General features: G+C 33.6%; 1 long non-coding RNA gene across 1 annotated transcript in view; it reads left to right on the top strand.

Moving 5' to 3' along the window:
• Positions 1-12723, top strand: part of LOC144344442 (uncharacterized) — a 65332-nt gene that overhangs the window by 27092 nt on the left and 25517 nt on the right. The window contains exon 2 of the long non-coding RNA XR_014928287.1: positions 3779-3837. This is a non-coding gene — a long non-coding RNA (uncharacterized LOC144344442). The remainder of the gene's footprint in view (positions 1-3778; positions 3838-12723) is intronic.

Below are 12723 nucleotides of genomic sequence, written 5' to 3'. Positions count from 1 at the left end.
ATATCTTCAATTCTCTAATTTTGATGAATATTTTTGTCTTTTTTGGTAAAAAGTGATATTTTCGACATATTCTTAAAAACCGCAAGTCCAATTGCTTTGATATTACATATATAGGTACTACATGTGGACCTCTCTCTGATTTGTTCATTTTGTAATGATATCTTTAATTCTCTAATTTTGGTGAATATTTTTGTCATTTTTGGTAAAAAGTGATATTTTCAACTTCTTGTTAAAAACCGCAAGTCCAATTGCTTTGATATTACTTATATAGGTACTACATGTGGTCCTCTCTAAGATTTGTTCATTTCATGATGATATCTTCAATTTTCTAATTTTGATGATTATTTTTGCAATTTTTGGTAAAAAGTGATATTTTTGACTTCTTGTTAAAAACCACAAGTGCGATTGCTTTTATATTACTTCTATATGTACTACATGTGCACCTCTTTCAGATTGTTAATTTCGTGGTGATATCTTCAATTATTTTTGTCATTTTGGGTGAAAAGTGATATTTTTGAATTCTTGTTAAAAACAGCAAGTCTACATATTGTTCATTTTCTAATGATAACAGCGGAGCTATCTCAGCCGAGAGGCTGCTTGTTAATATTTGTGTTAAGATTCAATTATTCAAAAATTCACAAATACTGTTTTTTTTTTGTTCCAGCTCAATTCTGAAAAGTGATTATGCTTTAAAGCAGTTGATTTTGTATTTAAATTTATGATATCACTGCACACCCTCATACAAATGTAAATGTCATTTCGGTTTATAAATATTAATGCTTATAAATAATTCGTAACATACAAGGGTTTGTTGATTCTAGTGTATCACTAACTATAAACGGGTTCTTTCTAATATCAAACCTGAATTTTTTTCATTAACATTTGAACTGTACCTGTGTCATGTGACATGTCTCGACCAATCAGCTGTTCTTAGAACCGCACTTTTTGAATGCCCGATACTAGCACATTTTACCCCAAGGCATGGCAACCATTGGGACAGATACTTTTACGAAAGTGTGATTGAGCGTATTTATTGAGATTGAAATCTGATTTGAACTTGCCAATCAGGTACAGATCACTACTTCTTCCCCCATGGGGTGATATTTTATTCATCAGTGAGTAACCACAAATATGTGAAGTGATGTCGGCAGCGTTCAAGAAAGTTATCCTAAACTGCGTTCCTTCCCTAGAGAGATACCATGACCATTTTCCTTTCTCGTTTGTCGCTCCTTGTTGTTCATTTCGGTGTAAGTTTCCCCACAGGTGAATATCATTACCCATACTGTGCTGGATTTGAGGTGATTACATGTATATTGCACCATATGTGAGGTCATTACGAGAATATTGCTCTTAACAAACATTTTTCGTAATGACAGAATTCTGGCTGCATGTTCAGACTTGTCATCTGGAAAAAATCAGCCTATCTTTCTCAACTACATTGTTGACTGTTTTGATATTTAATATGCAAATTCATATCGTTCAATATTCTTTCATACAAACACAAAGCAATGTGAACAAAGTGACTGAAATATAGCGACTAATATAAAATCCGTATTAAAAGCTGTACCCACGCTATTTGAACAATTGAGAACCAATACCATTTCTTATTTGTGTAGATGCTCTAATAGAAGCCTCATTCCCTTGGTTGCATTTTACTATTTAAAGAAGAAGCAGCGGCTTCTCGTACAGATTTTACAGTAATTAGTTTCAAGTGTAGAGAGCCTTTCAGTGTTGTATTTCTGTTCCTGTATTTCTGTTTCCTAGCATGAGTATATTTTATAATGATGCCAGTGATTGCATAAAGTATTTGCTTTCACACAGCTCTCTTTTATCAGGTATCCAATAACTGCATAATATAAACTCGCATGCAGGGGTTCAATGAAAAAAACTGCAAGAGGGAGCACTGCAATTTAGCAGCGCCACCAAGTGGGGGAAGATAGGGTTCTCTTTCCACCAGGGTGTGGAGTTTTTGATAATTCTAAGATAAAATTAAACATTATATGGCTTCCTTGGGCCAAAATTACTATCAGACAGGTCACAGTTGAAGACTGTGGCCACATGTAATCACTGGTCAATCAGAATTTTATGGTTGCCAGAGGATCTGCTCCCTAGGGTAGGGGGGGGGGGCACTTGTCCATGGCATGAGGGCGCTGCGCCCCTGTTCCTTGTTTAAAAAAATCCCTGGTATGAAATTTGTTCACAAGTTTGGGGTACAAAAGTTTTAAATTGTTATTTCCTGTAGTTGCTCTATTAATAGCGCGATTTTTACATAAATTAGAACAAATGCAATTCTTTAGTTATATGCACTTTTCCTAGAGATGAAATTACTTACTGATGTAAATCCTCATGTTTTCTTCTTTAATTTTCAAATTTTGAACAGGACTATTTTGTGTTGCTAGTTGATATTGATGTCAAAGGTGAAGGTTTATTTTTTTTCTTTCTATCAACATTGTTTGTGGTAAATAGTAGATTTTGAATGGGACTATTTTGTGGAAGGTTATCTTTTGATAAAGCAGTGATTAAATCCTTTATTTCTGCATCTATAAAGTTATATACTTTCTTAATTGTGGGAGATGTATGTGACTCATGGAAAGCTTAAACTTGTCAATGCTACCTACAACACTGTGCCTGATTGGCTACCCAACTCTAAAACCTGACAGTCAGACCAATCAGAGAGCAGTTTGTTTGTTTGTGTCTGGTATAGTATACATGCTTCCACTTAACTGCAAACTTGTATAGCAGTAAAAATTTAAAATGAGTTATTTATTAGACTATTGAGGTGATTTGTGGGAAAATTAAAACCCAATATTTATGTTCTCAAATTGCAAAAATATTCAGTTGTGAAAATTCCATACTAATGTACTTGTAGTTAAAAGCTCTGAAATCTTTTAAGAAGATTGAACTTTATCATGAACCTTGTCATGTAAAAATCAATCAAGCATGAGAATCTATAACATTTTCCGAATGGCTTGCAGTGATTATATTCTACTGCAAAAACTCATAATAACATGATTATTTGGCATGTACATGTACTTTGCCTCAGAATTGATTTTTAAATAGAAGGAAAAAAGGTGTAGGAAATAGAAAGACATCTTGCGATTGCTTTGGCATTTCATACTGTCGGGTTTTCATGCGTTAGGAAGTGATATCGCTATAGAAACCCAATATGAGAGTCTCAAGAAGATGCACTGTATAGTCAAGATACAAGCATTTGTTATTACTTTGCTTTCCCATGATCCTTTGCATTAGGCAACATGTTTTCTGTCATTCTTTTCAAAGTTAGGCAAGTTTCTATGTCTCTTTGTAATATCAGGGTAGCTTCCATGATCCTTTTGCAATATCTTAGAAGTTTCCCATGATGCTTTGTAATATACACATGGCTACAATCAACACGTGTGCTTCCCATGATCCTTTGCAACATCATATATGCTTTTCATGATTGGTGTAATATAATGGATGGTTCCCACAATCCTTTGCAACATTGTGTATGCGTTCCATGATTCTTTGCAACATAGCTGTTTCCGATTATTCTTGCATAATTATAGATGCTTTTCATGGCTCTTTGCTGCATTATACATATTTCCGATAATAATTTTTTCAGCATCACAGACATTTCCCATAATCCTTTGCAACATCATAGATGATACCCACAATGCTTTGCAGTATAGATGTTTCCCATGATTCTTTAAAAATACAAGGCACTTTTCCCTGAACAGCATAGTGAAGAAAGTGAATATTCTCTGAGAAAAACTAAAGTTTCTGCTTTTATTCTTTGCAGTATTGGTAGAAAAAAAGTGTGTTGTGGATTGTTGGTTTCCAAGTGCTGCAGACAGTCAGGTGAGATTTTGTGTTGATAAGATGTTGAGTTCTGTATTTCGATTTGTACTGAGAAGGTATGATTATCAAAATCATTATTTGAGCATGCCGATTTATGCATAATTGGGATTATTTTGATGCCAGATGTCTTGCCCAGGATTTATTTTGTAAAGTTGGAACTTGTATGCCTTTTATACAGTGTTCACAAATTGCCAACTGAAATCCCCCACAGAGGATGTCAATAAATTTGTATGATAAACACCGCCCTCTAGTGTATACCTTCTTATTGTCTGGATTCTCAGTACTTCAGAAATGCTATTCTTTATATTTTGTGTGTCTACAGTGACAAAACTTTTGTGCATTACATTTTTGACTCCCATGTGCGAAGCACAAAATGGGAGTCTTTGCAGTTAGTGTGTCTGTATGTGTGTATGTGTGTATGTGTGTGTGTATGTGTGTATGTGTGTCCGACTGTTCCACTGCTATCTCAAGAACCATACATCGGTTTTTGATGAAACTTGGTGCATAGATGCTCTGGGCCAATGCGCAGATTTGATTAGGTTTTGGTAAAAATCCATGCTCGTTAATTACCTAATTTGCATGATAATTAGCTAATTTTTAGCTGTTCTATGACTGTTCCACTGATATCTAAAGAACCACTCATTGGATTTTGATGAAACTTGGTACATAGATGCTCTGAACATATGCGCAGATTTTATTATTTTTTGGTAAAAATCCGTGCATATTAATTACCTAATTTGCATGATAATTAGCTATTTTTTAGTGGTTCCATGGCTGTTCCACTGATATCTAAACAACCACTCATTGGATTTTGATGAAACTTGGTACATAGATGCTCTGAACTAATGCTAGGTTTTGATTAGTTTTTGGTAATAATCCGTGGATACTAATTACCTAATTTGCATAATGATTAGTCAATTTTCGGTTTTTCCACTGATATCTCAAGTACTAATCATCACATTTCAATGAAACTTGGTACATAGATGTCATACGACACTGCACAGACCTGATAGTTTTTATGGTAATATCAGTACATATTAATTACCTAATTTGCATAATTAATTAATTTTCAGCATTTGATATAAGTAGTTAGCATTACATTTCAATGAAACTTGGTACTTACATACTCAAGGACTATGCAGAGATTGATTGTTTTCGATAAATATTTGTGCATATTAATCACCTAATTTGCATAATTAGTTAATTTTCAGCTTTTCCACGGGTATCTCAAGTACTAATCATCGCATTTCAATGAAACTTGGTACATAGATCCTTTAGGACTATGCAGAGACCTGATTAGTTTTAGGGTAAATAATTGTGCATATTAATTACCTAATTTGCATAATTAATTTTCAGCTTTTCTACTGATATCTAAAGTACTAATCATCATATTTCAATGAATCTAGAATTATGCAGACCCAATTAGTTTCCGGTAAATATTTGTGCATATTAATCACCTAATTTGCATAATTAACCAACTTTCACACTGATATCTCAGGTACTATACATCACATATCAATGAATGTACATGGATGCTGTAGGACAATAGACAGACCTGAATAATTGTGGGTTAAAATCTGTACATATTAATTACCTAATTTGCATAATTAACCAATTTTAATCTTTCACACTGATATCTAAAGTACCGTAAAAACTCCAAAATTTCGACTGGTTTTAAATAATTTGTGTTAGAAATGTGACGTGTTTTTAGAGTCAAAATTAAGGTGCATTTTCGGACGGTCGAATTTTTCAGAATAGAAATCAGCAAAAAAAAATGGGGATGATAGACAGTGTGCTTCATTAGTTTTTAAAAAATGCAATGTCCGTCAATTGACGTAAACTTCCTCATGTTTCACGGTAAAAGCAAAGGTCGTGGCCGAGTTGTAACTCAAAATCTAAACAAAGTCATCAATCAGTGAGTATTATGACAAGCAAAACAAAACATCAAGACGCGGAGAAGAGGTCAGCACAAAACTAATAGGTCAAAAGACAAAGCTGTCTCGCACTACCTAGGAAAACTTGCGAATGTTCGAAGTACAGGTACCCATTGGACAAAAGATACATGGAAGTTTAGCAAACGATCTCCCCGACCCAGTGCAATGTATCCGGTTAGAATCAAAGCTCACGTGTCCCTTATTTGAGCACCGTACCGGTGATTTGAGGGACCAAATTCTGCCGTAAATTCGCCCTTGGATTAAAAAATATAATGGGATTTAAGAAAATAAAATGGGACTTTTAAGGTGTATTTTGGCGTCATTTTTCGGACATTTCAATCAATCCTGCCGGCTAAAATAGAGTCTAAGTTTTACCGTAGTCATTGACGTCTGTCTATTCAAGAGTACACGTGTATGATTTTTATCGTGACTAGCGTGAGCGGGTAAGCTTCCTTTCGAGAATGAGCTGTTATCACTGTGAACAATGTTAAATTATTCTTCAGATGACCAGTTTATTTTTTAAAAACAACTAATTTTTTTATTTAAAAAAAATCATGCCGTTTTCGCATCATCCAGCTTTTTGATTGGTTAATTAGCGATTTGACCTATTTGACCTAAGAGAACATGGCGGATATCCTACAGCATCAAACGTTTATACGAGACCGGAATCATTCGCTTACGATGAAACTAAGTTGACTTTTATTTGTATTTCATAACCATTCAACAAATTTATTTTGTGTACATTATTATAATCACTACTGAGTACAGTAATAATCAACAATTCAGAAACGCAGCATGCCGAGATTTTTGTGTTTGTTTTTATTTGAAACTTCGTTTATTTAGAATATATTTTCGTTACCAATAAAATAAAAATCTCTCAGTCAATCAGAAACCCGGATTCATGCCTTTGAGGAAGGTCCCGTTTGAACGCTCACATCTGTCTGTTTTTTTTTTTCGTTTGGGGGAAAACTAAAACTGGTCGCAATTTTCGAATAAGAATGAGTCGGCAATTTTTAGTGGAGTCGAAAATTTGGAGGTAAATAAAACACCGAAACCCGGCAAATAAATAGGCGGTCAAATTTTTAGAGAGGTCGAAATTTTGGAGTTTTCACGGTGCTAATTATTCCATTTCAATGAAACTAAGTACAAAGATGCTCTAGGACAATGTACAAACCTAATTAGTTTGGGGTAAAAATCTGTTCATATTAATTCCCTAATAAGCATAATAATTCATAATTTTTTGGTTCTAATCACATTTCAATTAAACTTGGAGACATAGATTTTCTGTTACATTGCGCAGACCTCATTAGTTTTACACTCAAATCTGGTCATATTAATTTTCTGATTTGCATAATTAGTTTTCAGCTAAGTAATTTCGAATTATATTTAATGTGTCTCCAATACTCTCAGCACATGGGAGTTCTTTCTAAGCTTTCTTTGATTAAAAAATCTTGTTAATAATTGAGGTTAAATTGATTGCTTCAGCTATTCCAACTACATGTACATATCAACTTTAAGATTGTCTGTATATGTGGTGGATAAGTTTATATCGCAAAACTCGGCGTTGGGGTGTTCTTTTCGTCACATAAAACGAACTGACTAATCATGCGGAATTGTTATTGAAACGGACATCGATTGCGTTGTGTTTTCTTGAGTTGAACAGACGTGAGGTATAATTCAAACTGGTTTATTTGTACTCAACATGAACATCAATACGTTGTACAGCAAATACTTCTTGGTATAAAATATAGATCGCTAAATAATAGCTTCATGAGGAGTTGGCATCGTAGAGAGCATAGAAAGGAGGGTGTGCATAACGAGCATCAAGTTGCGAAGCTACCATAGAAGGAATTACAGCGACGGCCTGAATCGGACTTCTCACGACAGCGCTTTGCCTGGTTAATGTAATTGTCAACGTTAGAGCGGCATTTGTCTCGGTGACAGCTAATCGGAGAAGTGCCAAACACGTGTTTGTACTCTAGAATATATCATGTCAAAACGTTCCGAAAATAAAACAACGCTAATGATTGGCGCATACAAACAAAACATAACGCTGTCATTCCATATTAGGAGTGACACGAGACTAACACGAGGCAGAACTTTGGTGGGAATTTTGGGCGGTAAACAGACAAGTACCACGAGAACGCAATGGGAAACAATGTAGCGAACGTTTGAATATAGCGTCACGGTTGCTACAGAAACCGATCTAGTCTCTTAGGACTCAACTCGTGGTTATCAAAACAATGTCTGAAATTACAAACTAGCTTAGAGAACATCATACAGAAAGTAAAATTTTTTCATGTTAGATAACTGCGCGCGACAGTATTGAAGTCGTGCATTTTGTGTGTGGTAGTAAACCCTTGAATTTTTGTCACAGAAAAAGTTTGTGCAACATTTTGCCTTTTTTTCCTATAATTTCTTTGCTCATTTTGGTCTAAATGAATTTTATTTTTCATCGGCTACAGGTTTTAAATTATGAAAAATATGAAAAAAGGTGTTTTTTGGGAAATGTGACCAAATTGTGATTGACAGTTCTTGCAACCAAATTTCAACATTTATTGATGTTGCTTATAATCTATGTCTAAAATAAGAGCAAACTGTCATGGAATCACAAAAATATCACTTTTTCGGTTTTACTGCTTATTTATTAGTATATTATTTATGTATTGGGAAATAAATCATAGCAAAACAAATAAAAGAGAATTTATGTTTGTCAATCGATATGGTTATTTCAAATCATTAATTGTGGAAAGTATGTTTTGGTATTCCTTGAAGAGAAATTCAATTTCAGTTGTGATTCTAGATAATAAGATTCCTTGAATCATACTAAAATTAAGATTGTTACAATGACACAAGAAATATTGTTCTAACTATTAAATCTCTTAAAAATAGATTAAGCACATCAACTAATGCACCAGCTCACTTTAATGTGCCATATTGAAGAAATTATGTAAGTTAAGGGGTTTCAAATTGTCTTTTATACTAGCTTAGGGGTTTTACCTAGCAGGCTGCTTAGTTACAGATATTTCATGTGCCATCTTATTGTCAGTTAGGGGGCGGTTTTCAACTTGTATTTCTATTCACTTAGGGGGTTTGCTCAGCCAATTATTGTTTAGTTAATTTTGCAAGCATACTTAGTGGCTTGTCAAGTGAATTTTCAAAACCCAGGAGTTTTCTATTATTACATTATATAATTGATTTTTTAATATGATTACAATAAATTGAATTATGATATGGTCAATGTCTAAAATTTTCAAATTTGTATTAAGGTTGATCAATTCCTTGCTGGCATCATCCCAGTGTGCCATGTTTTGCGTTCAGTCTCTTGGCCATCTGTGTTAGACCCAAAATTTGAGTAATTTTGAAATATTGAAAAAAACCTGATAATAGTATGAAATATTCGAAGTGAACGTCAGTAGTAGAACTTAGCTGAAAATACAACTTTCTAGCACGTTATACGCAGATAGAGGGCTAGCGTTTTCTATGGCGGCACATGTCTTTATGTAAATTCCAGAAATTCCCCCAAAAACTGCTCGAATGAAAACATTGCTTTTTTTTTTTTGCATGAATCAATGCTTAATTGATTGAAATATGTTTCTGGGAACATATTCATCTTTATTTATTTCAAGTGATACATGTTTATAATAACCTAAAAAATCACATAGCATTTTCTATTTGCCATTTACCTTGGTATTTCTTTTATTCTGAATTAATAGGGGTGGAAGAAATGTTCATAAATTGTGTTTATGTATAGTTAACAGGAATGTAATAGCAAAATTCATTTGCCATTTAGCTACAATCTATATCGTGTACCCCCAAGAATGACGCTCAAAGTAGCAGCGATCTACTTCGCATTGCAATCCTCATCTGAATTACCTGTAGACAGCAATTCAATTCACTCTAATTTGATTAATTTCCCTTCAACGTAAGCTGAAATTTCAACCACACAAGTCTTATTTCTACTCATAGAATGCATTTCTACATATAATTGAATGATGTTTTTGTTCGTGATTTTTTCTTTCTTGCTTCTTGTACTACACGAGTAAAATTATATCATTTTTATTTGCTCTGAGGGCTCCATTTTAAACACAAATTATTAATATATAAGATAGAATGATATATTTGATGATGATCTCAGAGGATTGAATTTTGATGACACAACAAAAGAATTACCTTTATGTCCTATTCTACCTTTGCCTGAGGACTCATTAAAATCTTACCCATAATTCTTCTTTGACATTTCTACCAATTTCAAGAAATTCTTAACAACTGAATCACAACTGAAATTTAATTTCTCCTCAAGGAATACCAAAGCCTGCTGAATATGAAGGATAGCCAATGTTAATGTTTAATGTGACATTCGTAAATCCGTTGGTTATGACGGTATTCACCCAAAACTTGTGAAAGTGGCTGCTGAATATATTGCCGAACCAATCGCCTATATTATAAATTGTTCCTTGTCGAAAGGCGTATTCCCTGACAAACTGAAAAAAGCACGGGTGACTCCCATTTTCAAGAAAGGGTGTGCTTATGAAGTTGGAAACTACAGGCCGATCTCCGTTTTACCTGTCTTCAGCAAACTATTCGAATCATTCGCCAATAAACAGTTGTGTGCCTTTATGGACAAATTTAAAATTCTTTCAGAAAATCAGTACGGGTTCTGAAAGCAATATAGCACTAAACTCGCCTTAGCTGATCTCACAGCTGAAATCTCAAAAAGAATTGATGAAGGTTTTGTCACACTTGGTGCTTTTATAGATTTGAGAAAAGCTTTCGATACCATTGATCACAGTATTTTGCTAGCTAAACTACAACAATATGGGATTAGAGGGTCAACTTTGAACTGGTTTAAAACTTTTTTGGACGGTCGGCAACAATATGTCAGTACTAAAAACAATGATTCTGACTGTGAAACTATTTCCACAGGGGTACCACAAGGGTCAATCCTAGGCCCTCTTCTTTTTTTAGTTTATATTAATGACATTTCTCGATCATCCCCCCTTTTTTCATTCAGACTATTTGCTGATGACACCAGTCTATTTTATTCCGTAAAAGACCGTTCTGTAAACCTTCACACACTCAATATTGAATTAAATAAAGTTGCTACCTGGTGTAAATCAAATAAATTAACTATAAACATTGACAAAACAAATTTCATGATTTTTCAGACAGCTCAAAGAAAAACAACTATTGAGGGCGTATTATCAATTGATGATTTGTCATTAAGAATGGTGTCGTCAGCTGTTTATTTAGGTGTCACGCTTGACTCAACACTTTGTTGGAGACCCCATATCGATAACATTGTTAAAAAAATCAGTAAAACAATTGGGATAATCTCATACTTGAGGCATTATTTACCAAAATCCATTATGATATTACTTTACAACTCGTTGATTCTCCCACACATTGCTTATTGTATAGAAATATGGGGACACACTTTTAGCACATATATTGATCCAATTTTTAAATTACAAAAAAAGTTTGTCAGATTAATTTCTTTCTCTCATTTTCGAGCAAGTACCACACCACTTTTCCTGCAACTTGGCATTCTTGATGTGTATAAATTATGTAAGTACAATACATGTTTATTTGCATACGATTTGAAAAATGGCCACCATGCACACTCTCTGGATCATTACGCCTTATCAATATCACATCCATACCATACACGATCAGTAACCTCTGAGAAACTTGCCACACCACAAATTAATTTAAGTTCAACTAAGAAAAGTCTGACATTTTCTCTTGTAAAACATTGGAATGAGCTCCCAACTTCGTTAAAAACATTAACTTTACGAAACTCGTTCAAAACGGCATTAAAAAAATATCTTTTAACTAATGTATAAATACTTGCATTATTGTAGTATATGTATTAGTATTGTCTATTTTTGTTTTCTTCATTATTATTGATTATGAGAGTTTGTAGTCTCTTTACTTACTTAATTATGTATTTATTTATTTATTTTTAACTTAACAATATAATTTTTTTTGTGTATCACTATTCACAACAACGTATATTTTAACAGTTGAGTATGGTTTTGGGGCCAGGGACTAGATTAGTTCTGCTAGAACTACCTCTCTGGTCCCCACCAGGAATAATATATATATTTAATATTCATTCAGATAAAGTTCCCTGTACAATTGTCTCTTTTTTCTGGTGGAATAAATCTATTCTATTCTATTCTATTCTATTCTAAATGTTGAAAATTTATAAAAAAAAAAAAATTTGGGGGGTGGAGGAGTTGAAGTTTGTTTATTATTTACAGGGGTTTGTCTTCAACAAACCGAAATAAATAAGATGTAATACTATCATTAACCAAGTGTATTCTTTTTACAATTTAACAGTAAAAACTTCACACATACTTTTCGATGCATGTGACATTTTATTTTAAAAATCGAGCGTATTCATACAGTGTCCTAAATAAAGAACAAAAATGCATTTATCTCTCTCGAAAAAGGTTAGTGACCACGATGAATAACTAAATATTTTATAAAACGTTACAAAGATTTTAATGTATATTTTAGCTACTATGTTTCAACAATGTGTGCACGGGAGTGTATATAATTACTTGCATTGTCATACATATGTCACTGAAAACAATCAAATCCACCATTCCATGAAAAGCTGTTTGCATTCGTTTGAAACATTTGTTCTCGTTCCACCATTTTTAGCTCCGCTGTCGACTTTGTCGAGCGGAGCTTATCATATGAGTGATTGTCCGTCGTCCGTCGTCTGTCGTCCGTGTCAATGTTTTACATTTTCGACTTCTTCTTGAAAACTACAAGTCTGAATGCTTTGATACTTGGTGTATATGTACCTTGGGTAGACCTCTCTCAGATTTGTTCATTTCATGATCATATCTTCAATTCTCTAATTTTGGTAAATATTTTTGTCATTTTTGGTAAAAAGTGATATTTTCGACTTCTTGTTAAAAACGACAAGTCCAATTGC

This window comes from Saccoglossus kowalevskii, chromosome 22 (assembly GCF_978046115.1).
Source record: "Saccoglossus kowalevskii chromosome 22, keSacKowa6.1, whole genome shotgun sequence".
NCBI lineage: Eukaryota > Metazoa > Hemichordata > Enteropneusta > Harrimaniidae > Saccoglossus > Saccoglossus kowalevskii.
This window is presented reverse-complemented; position numbering and strand designations above follow the sequence as displayed.